Raw genomic sequence first — 15,276 nt, 5'->3', positions numbered from 1 at the left:
TGTTTACTCGAGAACGCAAGAAAAAAAAGAAGAGAGAGATCCTCATGCTGCATGCCTTCAAAACACTTTAGTGCTTTCTCACCATTAGTGCAGCCCATGAAATGACATTCCGAATTGGAAGTTAGTCCACGATTGACAATCGAAGAATATATCTCTTGACCCCTTGTCATGTAATTTAAACTGCCACAAGATGTCAAGCTGCTATCAAATGCAAATGTATCTGGAGACACTCCTTTCAATTGCATCTATTCAAAGTAGCTGAGTGCATCCTTAGCCATCCCCACTTCTGTAAATCCAGCAATCAGTGCATTCCATACAATTGTATCTTGAAGTGGCAAAGTGTCAAATGCCTTGGTCGTCTCTAATTCAAAAGCTCCCTTTGTACTGCAAGCTTTCAAGATGAAAACATACATAAGTGCATCCACATGACATATTTCAGCTACATTTCTTTGAAAACCATGAGCACCTCATCATCAAGACCATGTTCAACATATCATGCAATCAATGTAGTACATGAGATTGTATTTCAAACTGACAGCCTCTCAAGCACACAATGTGTTGCTTTCAGCAAACCACATTTGCAGTACATGACTGATAATGAGCTTCCCACATAAAGCTCTCTATCAACTCCTTTACTGGTTATTTCAGCATGTAAAAGATGGCATGACTCTAAGTTTGTTGTAACATCAATTGCTTTTAAGCACAAAAGAAAAGTGACAGAATTAGGAGACTTCAAAGTGACTTCACAATGGTGAACGTGTAAAGCGTCACGACAACGCACTGAAAAAAAAGTACTACATACATTAATTTGTATAAAAAAACTTGCATTTAGAGACCCTGAGTGGGAACGTAGTCTGATGACGTTAATTAGCATTGTCCAACTTAATATGTTTTTAATGGATAAAATAAAACACCTTTTTTTATTAAGGTTTATCATTTAATAAAAATTTACCCTTTGATAAATAAATTATAAAATGAACATACAATTAAATCCCCCTTTTCCCTCACATTGCACATTTCCCCTTTTCAATGAAATGTTATGTGGGGTGTTGAGAGTGGAAAAAGATTGAATTTTTGACTAATTTTTGTTGTTTTTGAGGACTGAATGATTGATTTTTGATGGATTTAGAGTGATGTATGGTTGTTAATGGAAGTGTTTGAGAGTATTTTGGATGATATTGATTATGTTTTGGAAGTTCATGATGATTTTTAGTGGAAATATGAACCTTTGTGGTGATGATCTGATAGGTTCTGTTGAGGTTCTGATTGGTTCTGATACCTTCTGTATAGCTTCTGTTTTGTTCTGATTTTCTTCTGTATGAAGCATGGATTGATGATTGATGGAGTTTGAAATCTTTTGAAAGCTTATTGAATAGTTTTGATAGTTTGGAATGGTTTTAGTATGAGTTATGAGGATTTGCTATTCTCTGATGACCTTCTGTAACCCTCTGTAAACCTTTTGTATAGCCTCTATCTTGTTGGGGGTAAAGGCACCTCTGCCTAGCCGCCTGTGTATTACTACACTGACAGTCACCGCCATTGCACACTGCAGGTGGCGGGCGCTCATCACCGTCACTTTATTCTTTATTCTTTTAGTGACAGTTTGAATAAAGGAAGGCCCGGTCACACATTGTGACTATTGGAGTTCCCATTTCTTGTCTCTCTCTTTTTTGCTCTTGCTCTCCCGCCATAGCTCTCGGGTGCAAGCTTTGATCCTTCTCACATTTCAATTGGTATCAGAGCACAGCTTCCAACTCTTGAGCTTGGCTCGTGGCATTCTCAGCTTCCCATCGACTCCCCACTCGCATTGGGTCTTCTTCCCGGCAGCCATAGCTCATTCTCTTGAGCTCCCGTCACTCCCTGGCTTCCCAAGCTTCTTCTCGGCCTATCGAGGCACCATAAGGCATTGATATTAAGGTATTGCTTCATTATTTCAGAGATTTATCTCAGTCCACAGGTCTAGGTAAACATAGTTTTCACAGGTTGTGGGTAGCCATAGCTCACACCTCTTGGAGCTTCCTTCACTTGGATCTTGCTTCTAGCCTATCAAGGCTTGCTGAGGCTTGGTGTAGGCCTTCTTTGGCCCCCATTTGTGCCCCCTTTGGGCACCATTGTTGACACGTGGGACAGCAGACCCCCCTAGCTAGCTCACGTTTTTTTTGTGCCTGCTTCAAAATCTGGCCCAAAAATCACTCTTTTTGTCATATCTCGGGCATTCGGAACCCGATTCAGGTAAGGTAAGAGTCTAAGTTGGGATTTTGGCATGCTCTGGACGTGATGGTGATGTCGGATTTTCCAAATTATGATGACAAAATATTCTGCAACAGATTTCAGGTCCGAGACAACATGTATTTGTATGCATATGGCTTATGTGATACTTCTATTGATGTCTATTGATACCGGATCACTTGTGGATGTTATGCCTCTTATGTGAGACGCATTTGGAGCTGATTTAGCTCAGCATTGACTGTTTTGAACAATCCCAGATCTGTCTAAAACAGGGTAGCCACCTGTTAGCTCAATTTTATGCTTATAGGTCTTGGCATTTGATGTCCGATTATGCCCAGTCGGTGCCTATACATACAGGAATGTATGCCTATGGTTTGCCTATGGATTTGAGCTTGGATTGAGCACTGATTTCCTCAGTTTATAGAGGTTATATGCTGTTGAAAACTTCAGGGCTGAAGCTATTTATGCTACAGTTGGGTTATGCCTATTGGTCATGGGGTGCTCCCGACTTCTCAGTATGATGTCATGATGTATTTGGACTATGCCACATGTCTTGTTTATGCTCCAGAATACTTTTGAGCTTATATTAGAGCTCGATTTGGGTTTGACTGTCACTTCTTTGTAGCTGGAATTTCATCTATGACATGGTTTATGCCTAGGCTATCCAGTACATGTTATGATGTCTTGGTGAATGCTTTATGCTTTGACTGTGGATAGCAGTTGTTTGAGCTCGTCTCGACATTCATTTGAGTATTCCCTTGAGCAATTGGACATTGACTTGGATTTTCCCGTTATGACTTGGCTTTTTCCATTATGACCTTGGATGCTATTGAGGCATTGTCTTGGTTACCTATCTTTGGTACTCTCACTTGGTTTGATTGAGCTGTTGAGCTCGTTTATCTGCCTTTTGTGCTAGTGGGAGCATCTTGTATGCTTGACCGACATTGAGCAGGAGGTTTATGCTATTTGAGCATTTTGCAAACACTTGAGACTTTGGGATCTCTTACACTTACATGTTGCATGGTTCATGTGATGATATCTTGGAATTGCTTTTGACTTGAGCTTGGGCTTTGCACTCTAGTGATCATACACCTACTGGTGTCAGGTCTAATATGTGTTATGTATACTTTGCCCTACTGTCTAGGGGGTATGCCTACTCACTGATGTATGCTTTGGTGACATGTTTGGATGTTTTCTCAGGGTCTTGATGACTGTTTGGTGTTGATTTATGCCCGTTTATGGCTAGTCATATCTTGGCTGTCATTTATTGACTTGGTGCACAGTGATTTGGCCAGCCAATTGATTCTCACAGTACCCTACTGTCATTTATTACAACAAGCATATAACTCCAGACTGACATGGATTTTTCATGCTGAAATATTCTGAAATGATGTACTTTCACTAGTACTTGGTGGGTAGCAGCTTTGGTTACACTTTTCTTGCTATTTTTCTCTCGATTTTGGTGATTTTTTTTGTCATTTCTGTAGTAAACAACAAGCAGTTTTAAACTATCTGCAGTCTTCCAACCTGCATTATGGCAAGTTCGTCCACTAATCATGCTATTTTCAACATCACTAAGTTTGATGGTACGAATTACTCGTATTGGAAGAGCCATATTTGGCATGTATTGGTACAAAAATTGCAGATCAAACCATTGAGGTTGAGCGGGCATCCGCCTGCAACTATGCCAGATGAGGAATGGCTTGAGCTTGATGAGTTATACAAGTCCACTATTGTATTATCTCTCACAAAACAGGTTCATTACAATGTATTTGAGGAAGAACAAAGTGCATGGCAATTGTGGGATAAAATCAAGAATCTCTATGATAAGAAAAGTCTAGCGAGTCAGATGTATTGGTTGAAGCAGCTTATGGATCTGCGCATAAAGGAGAATGTGACTATGTCTGCTCACTTGAGCAAGTTCCATGCTATTCTCAAGAACTTGACTTCACAAGACATCACTTTTGCAGAGGATGTCACTTCTTTTTTCTTGCTTGGTACTCTTAATGAGTCATAGGATGTATTCCGAACTACATTATGTGCCTCTATTGCTACCTTGAAATTATCTGATGTTGAGAGTGCTCTTCTGTAGAAAGAGGTTAATCGTAAGAATTTGGATGCCTCTCGTGTGTCACATGCTATGACAGTTAGAGGTAGGAATGATGGGTATAAAAAGCATGGCAGTGGTAGTGGCCGTGGACGGGATTCTTAGAAATTTTGGTCCAAGTCTCGTGGGAAGTCACGTAGAAAATTCCGTGGCAGGAATGCAGATGTTACTTGTCACCATTGTGGAAAAAAGGGCCATATTAGGCCACAATGCCATGAACTACGCAATGAAAGGCGCAAAGATAAGGGGAAAGACAAAGTGCAAGATAAGTCTTCTGACGTAGAATAGTGCCTGCAAAGTCCAGTGTTAAAATTGAAGAGATCAATGTTTTGCAGCCTGAGGATGTTGATGATGATGATTATATCCTTGCAGCTTCTTCTAGTGCTTCCCAGATGACAGAGATAGACTCTATGTATGCACAGTGTTGGCTCTTGGACTCAGGTGCGTCCTTTCATGTGACACCTTGTCGAGAGTGGTTTCATTCATATCGTATTGTTTCAGGTTTTGTGCGCCTGGGTGATGACAACTCTCTTGATATTGTGGGCATTGGTGATGTTAGGCTGCAGTTTCCTTTTGGCAGCAGTTTTGTTATGCAGAATGTATGTCATATACCTGCTTTGACACACAGTCTCATGTCAGCTGGATAGCTTGATGACGCAGGTTATCATGTATCTTTTGGAGATTCTGCATGGAAAATCACTCGTGGCAGACTTGTGATTGCGAGAGGTGCCAAGGCTGGCAGCCTCTATCCCTTGATTCTATCCGCTTCTTTCCTTGATCATGTTTTGTCTGTGGGTTCTATCGCACATGTATCTCTTTGGAATGCCCGTTTGGGCCATATGTCTTTGAAGGGAATGAAAATGCTTTCTAGTTTGCAGTACTTACCGCTCCTTGATTATGCATGTTTTGATTCATGTGAGTATTGTCTTTATGGTAGGTAGACTAGGTCTACGCATAAGAAGTCTGGTAGGCCACGCATGAGTGAGCCCTTGGCATTGGTACATTCGGATGTCTGTGGGCCCATGCCTTGTCAGTCTATGGGTGGTGCCAAGTATTTTTTTACTTTCATAGATGATTTTTCATGGAAATTTTGGGCTTATCCCATTAAGCTGAAATCCGATGTCTTGGCTATGTTTCAAAGGTGGCTTGCATTGGTTGAGAACCAGTTTGGTTATAGGCCAAAATGCCTAAGGACAGATAATGGGGGTGAGTATGTCTCATGTGCTTTTGGATTAATAGAACCATCCAGGAGCATGTACATAGTGTGCTTAGCCATGTAGGCCTACCACAGAGCTTTTGGGCTGAGGCAGTTAGTACAGTTGTGCATGTCATAAACAGATCACCTTCTAGTGGCTTGGACTTTCAGGTTGCAGAGGAGGTATGGATTGGAAAACCTCCCTCTTATGCGCATCTCCGTGTCTTTGGATGTGAGGCATTTTGCCATGTGCCCAGGGACAAGAGAAGTAAGCTAGATCCTAAGAGTGTCAAATGCATTTTGCTTGGTTATGGGGATGGATGCGAGATGGGTTACCGTCTCTAGGATCCACAAGCGTGGAAAGTCATCCGCAGTCATGATGTAGTCTTTCATGAAGACAAGATGCATAGGCAGCTTGAGAGAGTTGTTGAGATCCATAGGGTCATATTTTAGGAGGAGCCGAGAGCCCCTGCACAGCCAATTGGACAGCCTACAGCTATAGCAGATGCTCATGGTCAGGGTGTTGGATAGGCAGCTGGGTAGGTAGTAGAACTTGCCGTGAGATGGTCTACTAGAGACAAACGTCCACTTGATAGATTTCAGCCCTTGATGAATTATGTCTTGGTTGCAGATGCAGGAGAGCCTTTCACTTATGATGATGCTATGCATAGGGGTGACATTCACTCCTGGGAGAGGGCTATGTAGTCTGAGATAGACTCCTTGCATAAAAATGACACTTGGGATTTGGTTTCCTTTCCTAAGGGCAAGAAGGATTTTCCATGCAAGTGGATGTACAAGCTGAAAAGTACCCCTGGACCCCCCAAGCCGGTATACAAGGCTAGATTGGTAGCAAAGGGTTTTAAGCAGGAGCATGGTGTGGACTTTGATGAGATATTTTCTCTTGTGGTTAAGATGACCACCCTGCGCTTAGTCTTGGCTTTGGTTGCTAAGCTTGACTTGGATTTATACCAGATGGATGTCAAGATGACTTTCTTACATGGGGACTTGCATGATGAGATTTATATGGAGCAGCCTAAGGGCTTTGCAGAACCTCGCAGGGAGCACCTAGTGTGCAAATTGAAGAAAAGTCTTTATGGCTTGAAACATGCACCTAGGGAGTGGTATCATAAGTTTGATGCCTTTATGTAGTCACAGGGCTACAACAGGAGTGCTATGGATCCGTGTCTTTACACAAAGAAAGCCCGTGATGGTTCTTTATTGATTTTGGTACTCTATGTGGATGATATGCTGATAGCAGGGAAAGCTCATGATGAGCTAGATGCTCTTAAGGCTCAACTCAAAAAGAGCTTTGAGATGAAAGATCTGCGACAGGCCTCTCACATACTTGGTATGCGCATTAGACGCGACAGGCATCAGGGACTCCTCTACTTGTCATAGAGGGAGTACATTCATAAAGTCCTTGAGTGCTTCTGCATGTAGGACGTAAAGCCTATTGGCTGTCCATTGCCTTCTTATGTGAAGGTATCACAGGCTAATTGTCCGCAAACAGATGAGTAGAGGGCTGAGATGGCCAAGATTCCCTATGCATCCGTAGTGGGCAGTCTTATGTATGCCATGATCGCCACTCGTCTAGATATTTCCTTTGTAGTTGGTATTGTGGCACGCTATATGGCTATACCTGGCAAGAAGCATTGGGATGCCATGAAGGGTATCATGAGGTACCTGAAGGGCACTGCAGATATGTGCATATGCTATGGCAGCCAGGATACAAGAGTCGTGAGGTACACTAACTCTGATTATGCAGGACATGCAAATAGTAGGAAGTCCACTTCCAACTATGTATTCACCTATGCTGGAGGTGCTATTTCTTGGATTTCTAGGGTGCAGAAATGCACGGTCCTTTCTACTACAGAGGCCAAGTATGTTGCAGCTCACTGAGGCTTGCAAGGAGGCCATTTGGTTGGGTCGTTTGGTTACTGACCTTGGTAATGATGCTATCCCTACACTACATTCAGATTCTATGAGTGCTATTCAGTTAGCCAAGAATCCGGTCTTCCATGCGAAGACGAAACACATTGACGTGAGGTATCACTTCATACGTGGGGTTATTGAGGACAAGTCTATTGACCTTGTCAAGATCTCGACTGACTAGAATCTTGCAGATTTTCTCACAAAAAGCCTCTTTATAGAGCACTTTGCCTTCCTCAAGAGGTTGATGGGCGTGGGATGAGATGACATCTTTCCTCATCCTGTTGTACATGTATACATGTTGTACTGTGTTTTTCTTTTTTTCTTTTCACTCCTCTCGCTAGGGTAGATTCGCCTTTAAGTGGGAGGTTGTTGGGGGTAAAGGCGCCTCGCCTAGCCGCCCGTGTATTACTACACTGACAGCCATCGCCACTGCACACTGCAGGTGGTGGGCGCTCATCACCGTCACTTTATTCTTTATTCTTTTAGTGACAGTTTGAATAAAGGAAGGACCGGTCACACATTGTGATTGTTGGAGTTTCCATTTCTTGTCTCTCTCTTTCTTGCTCTTGCTCTCCCACCATAGCTCTCGGGTGCAAGCTTCGATCCTTCTCACCTTTCATGTCTATGTTCTGTCTCTGCTCTGTTCTTGTTCTGTTCTGTTCTGTAGATCTTCTATAAGTGTTCTGTGGAATGTATGTGTAACTTTGGAAAAGTTTTCTAACTTTTGGTAAGGATGAATCTAAGCTCAAAAGAGCTTTAAAAAATGGAAGAAGCAGCTGTTGAAGATTGAAGAGAAGACTGGAGTGACAGTGACAGTAGTGAGATATGAAGGGTTATTGTAGTGGCTCTGGTGCCTCTTCGACACAGACATACCTCTTGGGAGGTGCATCCACAACCTAAGAAGGATTATTAAGAGTCATTATTGAGTATTGTAGTGAGGAGATGATGTATTATTGAGAGAGAGAGAGAGAGAGAGAGAGAGAGTCAGAGATAGCTAATTGTATCAAAATAGTGTAACTGTATATGAGAGATTGAGAGAGAAAATTATGAAGACATGGAAGATGAATACAATGTGATTGATTTCCATTAAAAAATGGTGTATTCTTTTATGTTCCTTGTTATATTGATGGATTCTATGAAGATGTTGAAGATTATGGTTGATTCTATCAAATCCATGGAAGATATCTACTATGATGTTGCATGAAGATTTGTTGTTCTCTTTGTTTTGGTCATCAAAAGAATGAAATAGAAGCTTGTTGATGTTACAAGATTGATTTTCTTGCAGTAGAATTACCTTTTCCTTGGTGTTTCTCTTGGGGCTTTATGTTTTTGGTGCGCAGTCGGGGAAACCTGCCATCAAGCATAAGAAGAGGCTAAAAATGAAGGAAATGGCATTGCCAAGAAAAGAAGAATTCAATGGATGCTTGCAAAGTTCCTTCTTCCACTGAAGAGTTGGAGATTCTTATTATCAAAGCCACTTTCCACAAGAAGTTCATCCCACATTGGCGAAAACATATTACCATCATGATGCAAGCTCTATGCGATGGATTGTTTCCTCTTCCTGTTGAAGCAACATAAACTTGCATCTTGGTGGAAAATTGTTTGGGAACAAACTGAAGAGCAAAAGCAAAGAGAATGACTATCTATGGAAGATTTGGTATTCATTCAGAAGTTTCTAGACATCATCAAGTGGGAGATCATAAAGAAGCTTCAAGAGTCGTGGTCTGTGGAGGTTCACGAAAACAAGAAGGAAAAGAGTTGGAATTTTTTCGTGGGATACTCAACAGCAAGATACGTGGGATGCTTGGTGCACTGACAATCTTCTGTTTGTCCAATTAGCAACCCACTAGAGGTTGTTAGACAGAGTGTTTTTCACAACATATACTGTTGAAACCATCAAAAGCTGGCATTATTATAATGTTGGCACAACAACGATCCTAAGAAGAATGAGTTTTGATACTTTCAAAATGAAATATCTCCCCCTCTGTAGTGGTTTGAAAGTCGAATTCAGAGATGTTGAAAAGAAGGAAGTAGAGGAGATGTTGGCCAGAGAATCCCCCAGAGACTGAAGCCCCTCTTTGATTCTATTCTGTTGAGTACTGAACAACTGGTTGGAGCCAAGTCCTTGATGAATGACACAATCAAGAGGCAAGCATTAGAGCGAGTCTAGAGATACGTGAGAAGAGAGAAGGCAAAAATCAAAGCTGAGAACGAGCTCGCAGCAAAAGCCTCCTTTGACGCCCTAAAAGCACTCTTTATAGAAGTCCCCATGGCGACTCAAGGTCCCTTCCTAGTCAAATTTGTCTTGGAAATATTGATGATAGGCCAGCAAATGTAGTCCCATTGCCAATTTTTAAGGGACAGTACAATGAAGACCCCGATCTTCATGTAGCAGAGTTTATGGTAGCATGTGTGGCTAATAATGCCAAAACCCCTGAGCATTGGTTAGCAATATTTCCCACCACTTTCAAGGGCGCGGCATTTCAGTGGTATGAGAGACAAGCAGTAGAAACTTTTGGTACTTGGGACCTTGAAGTTGGCCTTCCTCATTAAATTTAGGCGTGAAGGTTTTGAAGAGCAGATGCGAGAGAAGTTCATGAACCTAAGTCAGTCCTTTGGAGAAAGAGTAGAAGCTTATGTCTCACGAATGGAATCCATCCTGAAGAGATGGACTAACCATCATTTGGATGAAGGTATCCAGAAAGGAGTGTTTCTTAGAGGCCTACAACAAGAAGTTTGCAAGTTCGTGGAATTGAGAAGACCAATCAATCTGCAAGCTGCAGTGGAAGGTGCAAGATTGTATGATGAAGTTGAAGTAAGGCTGTCAATGACTCCAGGAAGAGGAGTCTTACCTCCTCCCATGCCAAGAACGATATACCCACCAAATGCAATCCCAGCGACAGTTCCCTACCCCTATCCCTAGATGCAAACAGTGCCGCAGTATAATGTACCTAATCCACTGTGGTCGCCACAGGCGATAGTGCCTCAAATGATGGTTTAACCACAACAACAGTGGCCTCAAACAGTTCCTCCAATGGCGACTCAACAACAGTGGAACCCTACCAACTGGAATCAACAATCCCAAGTCTCAGCAAGAGCTCTAAATCAGAACCAAAATAGAGGACCTTCTGGATCAACCCAATCAGTGTATACAGTAATTACAGAAGCTTTCCAAAACCCTACTACAAATACTTCAGGAGGTGAAAATTTGAAGGACTACTTATCCAACTTAGTTGCAAATATCAAGAAAGAGCTTATGGATGTGATTACAGAGTAGCTATAGATGTTGAAGGTGAATACCGCCAATATATCCACTCCTCTGGGGGCTAGGAGAGATATGATGCGTTCTAATACCATGGTGTGAAAAGTATCATCAAGCGAGACATTTAGCTACTGAATGTACCTGAAAACCAACCATTTCTGGAGCCTTCTATTCCTATTGTTTACAGAAGAACCATACAGAGGATATTTGCTCTCTAAAAGAGATGCACGAACGAAGACAGAAAGATGAAAATGCAAGATTCAACTTGTTAAAATTCAAAATGACAACACAAGATATTGGACCAAAGCCTAGGGAGTTTGGTCCTAATTTCGGTCCAAGGAGGTTTCCCTCTCAAAGTTACAGAGGACGACAATCTGGTGGTGGTCAGAGATCAGAGGTGGAATGTTATAGGTGTGGAGAAAATGGTCATATCTCCCCGAATTGTCCCAACCCTAGACGATCTATGGATTACAAGCCCTTATGCAGCCGATGCAAAGGAGAAGGCCACACTACAAAGGATTGTCCAAGTCCAGCCTCTGTAAAGGCCAAAGGCACTGATAGCCAACAAAAGGTACAAGAGCCTGCCTCCAATTTGGTAGACTTGGAAGTTGCCACTGTCACGTGCGCCAAGAAGAAGAAACCAGTTGTTCGGAACAAAAATAATTCTCTTGCTAAGACTATGAATTTCAACAAAGGGACACCTGACAGAATAATGGAGTACAGAGTACTGTAGTGCCACAGAGAGTCACAGAGACAGTCCCAAAAACAAGACCAGAGGTCCAAGAGATAGACGATGCAGAAGCACCTCCAGAAATAGAAGAAGTGCCGATGCTGCCATTGTTAGAAGAAAAATGAAAGATGAAAATGGGTGTAGCCCCATTCCCCAACAGGCTAGAGAAGCCTATGGATCTTATCAAAGATTATGACTTGGTAAAAGACCTAGACACTTTTAAACCTAACTTAACATTTCGACAGTTGCTGATACTGTCTCCCAGCTACCGAAAGAAATTCAAAAGCATCTTTGACTCGAAGACATGGCCTAAGGATTGCTTTCCCAACAACAACAAAGTCCAACAGAGCCTCAAAACTGGTGAAGGAAGTAGATGTGGCTAATGCCTTTCTAGATCCTGGAACCCCAAAGATTAGTGTATGGATAGAAGGATGCTTTATTTCAGATGCATTGATTGATGGAGGTTCATCAATAAACATAATGATGGATGTGACAATGAAGGACTTAGGGTTGCAAGGATTTCAACCTACACAGTGGTTTATCAGATTGGCAGACCAAAGCAGAATTAAACCGTTGGGCATCCTCCCATACATAAAAACAACCCTTTTAGGGAGAGACTATTGGCTGACATATTTGGTGGTCAAACCAAATTCCTATGGGACCTCATACCCTCTGCTATTGGGAAGACCTTGGCTTTTTGAAGCGAGAGCTAGGACGGACTGGTTCAAAGGAACCCTAACCCTAGGCAGAGGACCCAACAAAGTGGTATTGAAATTGTATGGATCGCAAAAAGGTAATGGATCTACATCCATCGAAGTCATAACTGACTCCTCCAATGAAGTAATAGATGGTACATCAAGGGAAGAAGAGGATGTTAAACAGATCTTTCCCAAGAAAATAGAGGCACAGTCCCTAACAGTGGACATTGTAAGCCAACTACCAAGGGAAGCAAAGTCCTTGTCCATGGGAGAATACCTCCTGCCTCAAATAGAATTAACTTCTGAAATCACCTCTGATAGTGAGATAGAAGCATGGATGTATTGTTCTCCATGTTACATGTCACTCGCAAAGACAGTAATAGAGACAGAGCTAGAGACAGAAGCAAAAGCAGAAGCAGATGTAGAGGCAAAGGCAAAGGCAAAATATATGTTCTTCTTCTACAGAGCCTCTACAGAAGCAGAGACAGCCTCCAGAGGAAGAGGATGGACATGATGAGGAAGAAAACAAAGCAGGATATGAAAGTGCAGATGAAGAAGTTCCTCTGATAGCGGACGATCTTTTTGATGTCCCTACAGAGACCTCGGAGGCCAAAAATATCGGGGTGTTAGAAGTGTCAGAGGGAATGAACATGGTTCCATTTGGGTTGACCAATGGACCATAAAGTATGCAGAATATGCATAAGCAATGGATCAAAGGCATAAAAATTAAGTTCACCCGTGGCTCCTGTTGCCCTGACCGTGCAGTCCAGAGAAAAGATGATGATGATGCCCCCTGCCAACAAAAGCCAGAGCTATCAAAGCCTTGGCTTCTAGAAGGTCTGTGCTATGTGACATTCTTGGATGCATCCTCTGAAGATGAATCCCTAAATCTAGAAGAAATCACCACTCACACAGAAGCAAACAAAGCTCTGACACCCTTCCAGCAATCTCAACAGACAAATGAGTCATCTGTTTAGAAGGAGGACACTGGTTCTAATGGAACATCAGACGATGACACTACTCCCTTGAAAGAGTCAGACCTCTATCTAGAAGCAATCTGTGGGATATTTATCTGCGAAGTGGAAGGTGAAAGACAAGTGACGTTCGTGGATACTGATGGTATCGAACGCCACCTGAAAGTGGGTCTCAATCTTCCAGAAGAAGAACTAGTGGTCCTACGAGACTTATTAAAGGAGAACTTAGACGTGTTTGCTTGGTCATATAAAGATCTAAAGAGGATTGATCCCACAGTATGCCAACATCACATTGACCTAGAGCCTAATGCCAAACCTGTAAGGCAAAGACAAAGGTGTATGAATCCTAATTATTTTGCTCTGGTGAAGGCTGAATTATTGAAGCTTCTTGAGGCCGAGTTCATTTATCCTGTGGCTAACAGTGAATGGGTTTCGCCCATTGTGGTAGTAACCAAGAAGAATGGGAAACTTCAACTGTTGGAGATAGTGGCAGGCCATGAGCTCTATTCTCTCTTGGATTGATTCCGCGGATATAACTAAGTCCAAATCACAGAAGAGGACCAATTCAAAACAACCTTCACCACAGAATGGGGGACCTATGCCTATATAGGGATGCCATTTGGGCTTTGTAATGCTCCTATCACCTTCCAACGAGTAATGATGGCTGCTTTCCAGAATCATTTGCATGATTTCATTGAGGTGTATCTTGATGACTTTTGTGTCTATAGTTTAATCCGTGAGCACTGGGGACACCTAGAGCAATGTTTTGACAGATGCTAAGAGTATGGGATTTCTCTCAACCCCGACAAATGTGTATTTGACATCTCATCGGGAGTTCTTTTGGGCCATATTGTCTCTGTATAAGGGATTGCAACAGACCCGGTGAAGATTGAGAAGATTGTCGCCTTGACATCACCAAAAAACCTCAAGCAATTGAGAGGATTTCTTGACCATGTGGGCTACTACAGAAGATTTATTGCACATTTTGCAACCAAGGCAGCCCTTTGCACAAGCTCCTATGGAAAGATGCGGATTTTCTTTGGACTGATGACTGTGAAAAATCCTTTAATACCCTAAAACAGTGCCTTATCCAAGCATCTATCTTGCAGTCTCTCTTGGCCGGTTTATGGTTCTCATGGTGCCATGGTAGGGTGCTCTTCATTTGGTGCACCTTCCTGACTGGACGAAGGAGTTCCATGTGCACACAGATGCATCAGTTGAAGGGCTAGGTGCTGTCCTATGCCAAAAGGCCCCCTCTAAATTAGATCAACCAATATATTATGCAAGCCGGAAGGTCACTGATAGAAAACGGAACTATATAGTGACAGAGCTTGAGTGCAATGGTGTTTGCACTAGAGAAGTTTCGACACTATCTATTGTCAACACATTTCAAGTTCTACGTGGATCATGAAGCCCTGTCCTTCCTGATAAACAAAGCAGATGTTAAAGGACAACTGATGAGATGGTTGCTCCTATTCCAGGAGTTCGATTTTGAAGTGGTCACTAAGCCTAACCGATCATCTATTACGGATCCCTCAAACTGCAGAAGGGAACAAGATGATCCAGACCTTCCTGATACTTCCTTGTTTCTAGTTGAAATAGTTACTCCCTGGTATGCAGAGATAGCCAACCTCCTAGCAACTCAACAGTATCCTCCTGGCATCTCAATCCGTGAGAAGAAGAAGCTTCGGTTAGAATCATCCCCCTACACCTTGCTAGGCAGTGCACTATACAAGAGGGGCAAAGATGAAGTGCTGCGAAGATATGTTGCAGGGGATGAAATTGGCATAGTATTGAAAGCATGCCATGATGAACCTTGTAGTGGATACTTCGTAGGAGAAGTGACTGCCAGGAAGGCTCTGTTAGCAGGATACTGGTAGCCGACCCTCCACAAGGATGCACATGATTACTGTAAAAGATGTGATGCTTGTTAGTGAATGGGGAAACTCACTAAAACAAGTGCCATGCCACTAGAACCTATTCTTCTCCTAAAGCCATTTGAGAAGTGGGGGATTGATTTTGTGGGTCCCATTGATCCACCCACCAAACGGAAGCAGAACATATACATCTTAGTATGTACAGATTATGTCACAAAGTGGTGTGAAGCTAAAGCCCTGAAGCGAGATGATGGTAACATCGTAGCTCTCTT

Source organism: Lygodium microphyllum, chromosome 12 (assembly GCF_053477565.2).
Source record: "Lygodium microphyllum isolate KBCC chromosome 12, Lygodium_microphyllum_v1.1.10, whole genome shotgun sequence".
In the NCBI taxonomy this organism is placed as follows: Eukaryota; Viridiplantae; Streptophyta; class Polypodiopsida; order Schizaeales; family Lygodiaceae; genus Lygodium; species Lygodium microphyllum.
Note: the sequence above shows the minus strand (reverse complement) of the source record.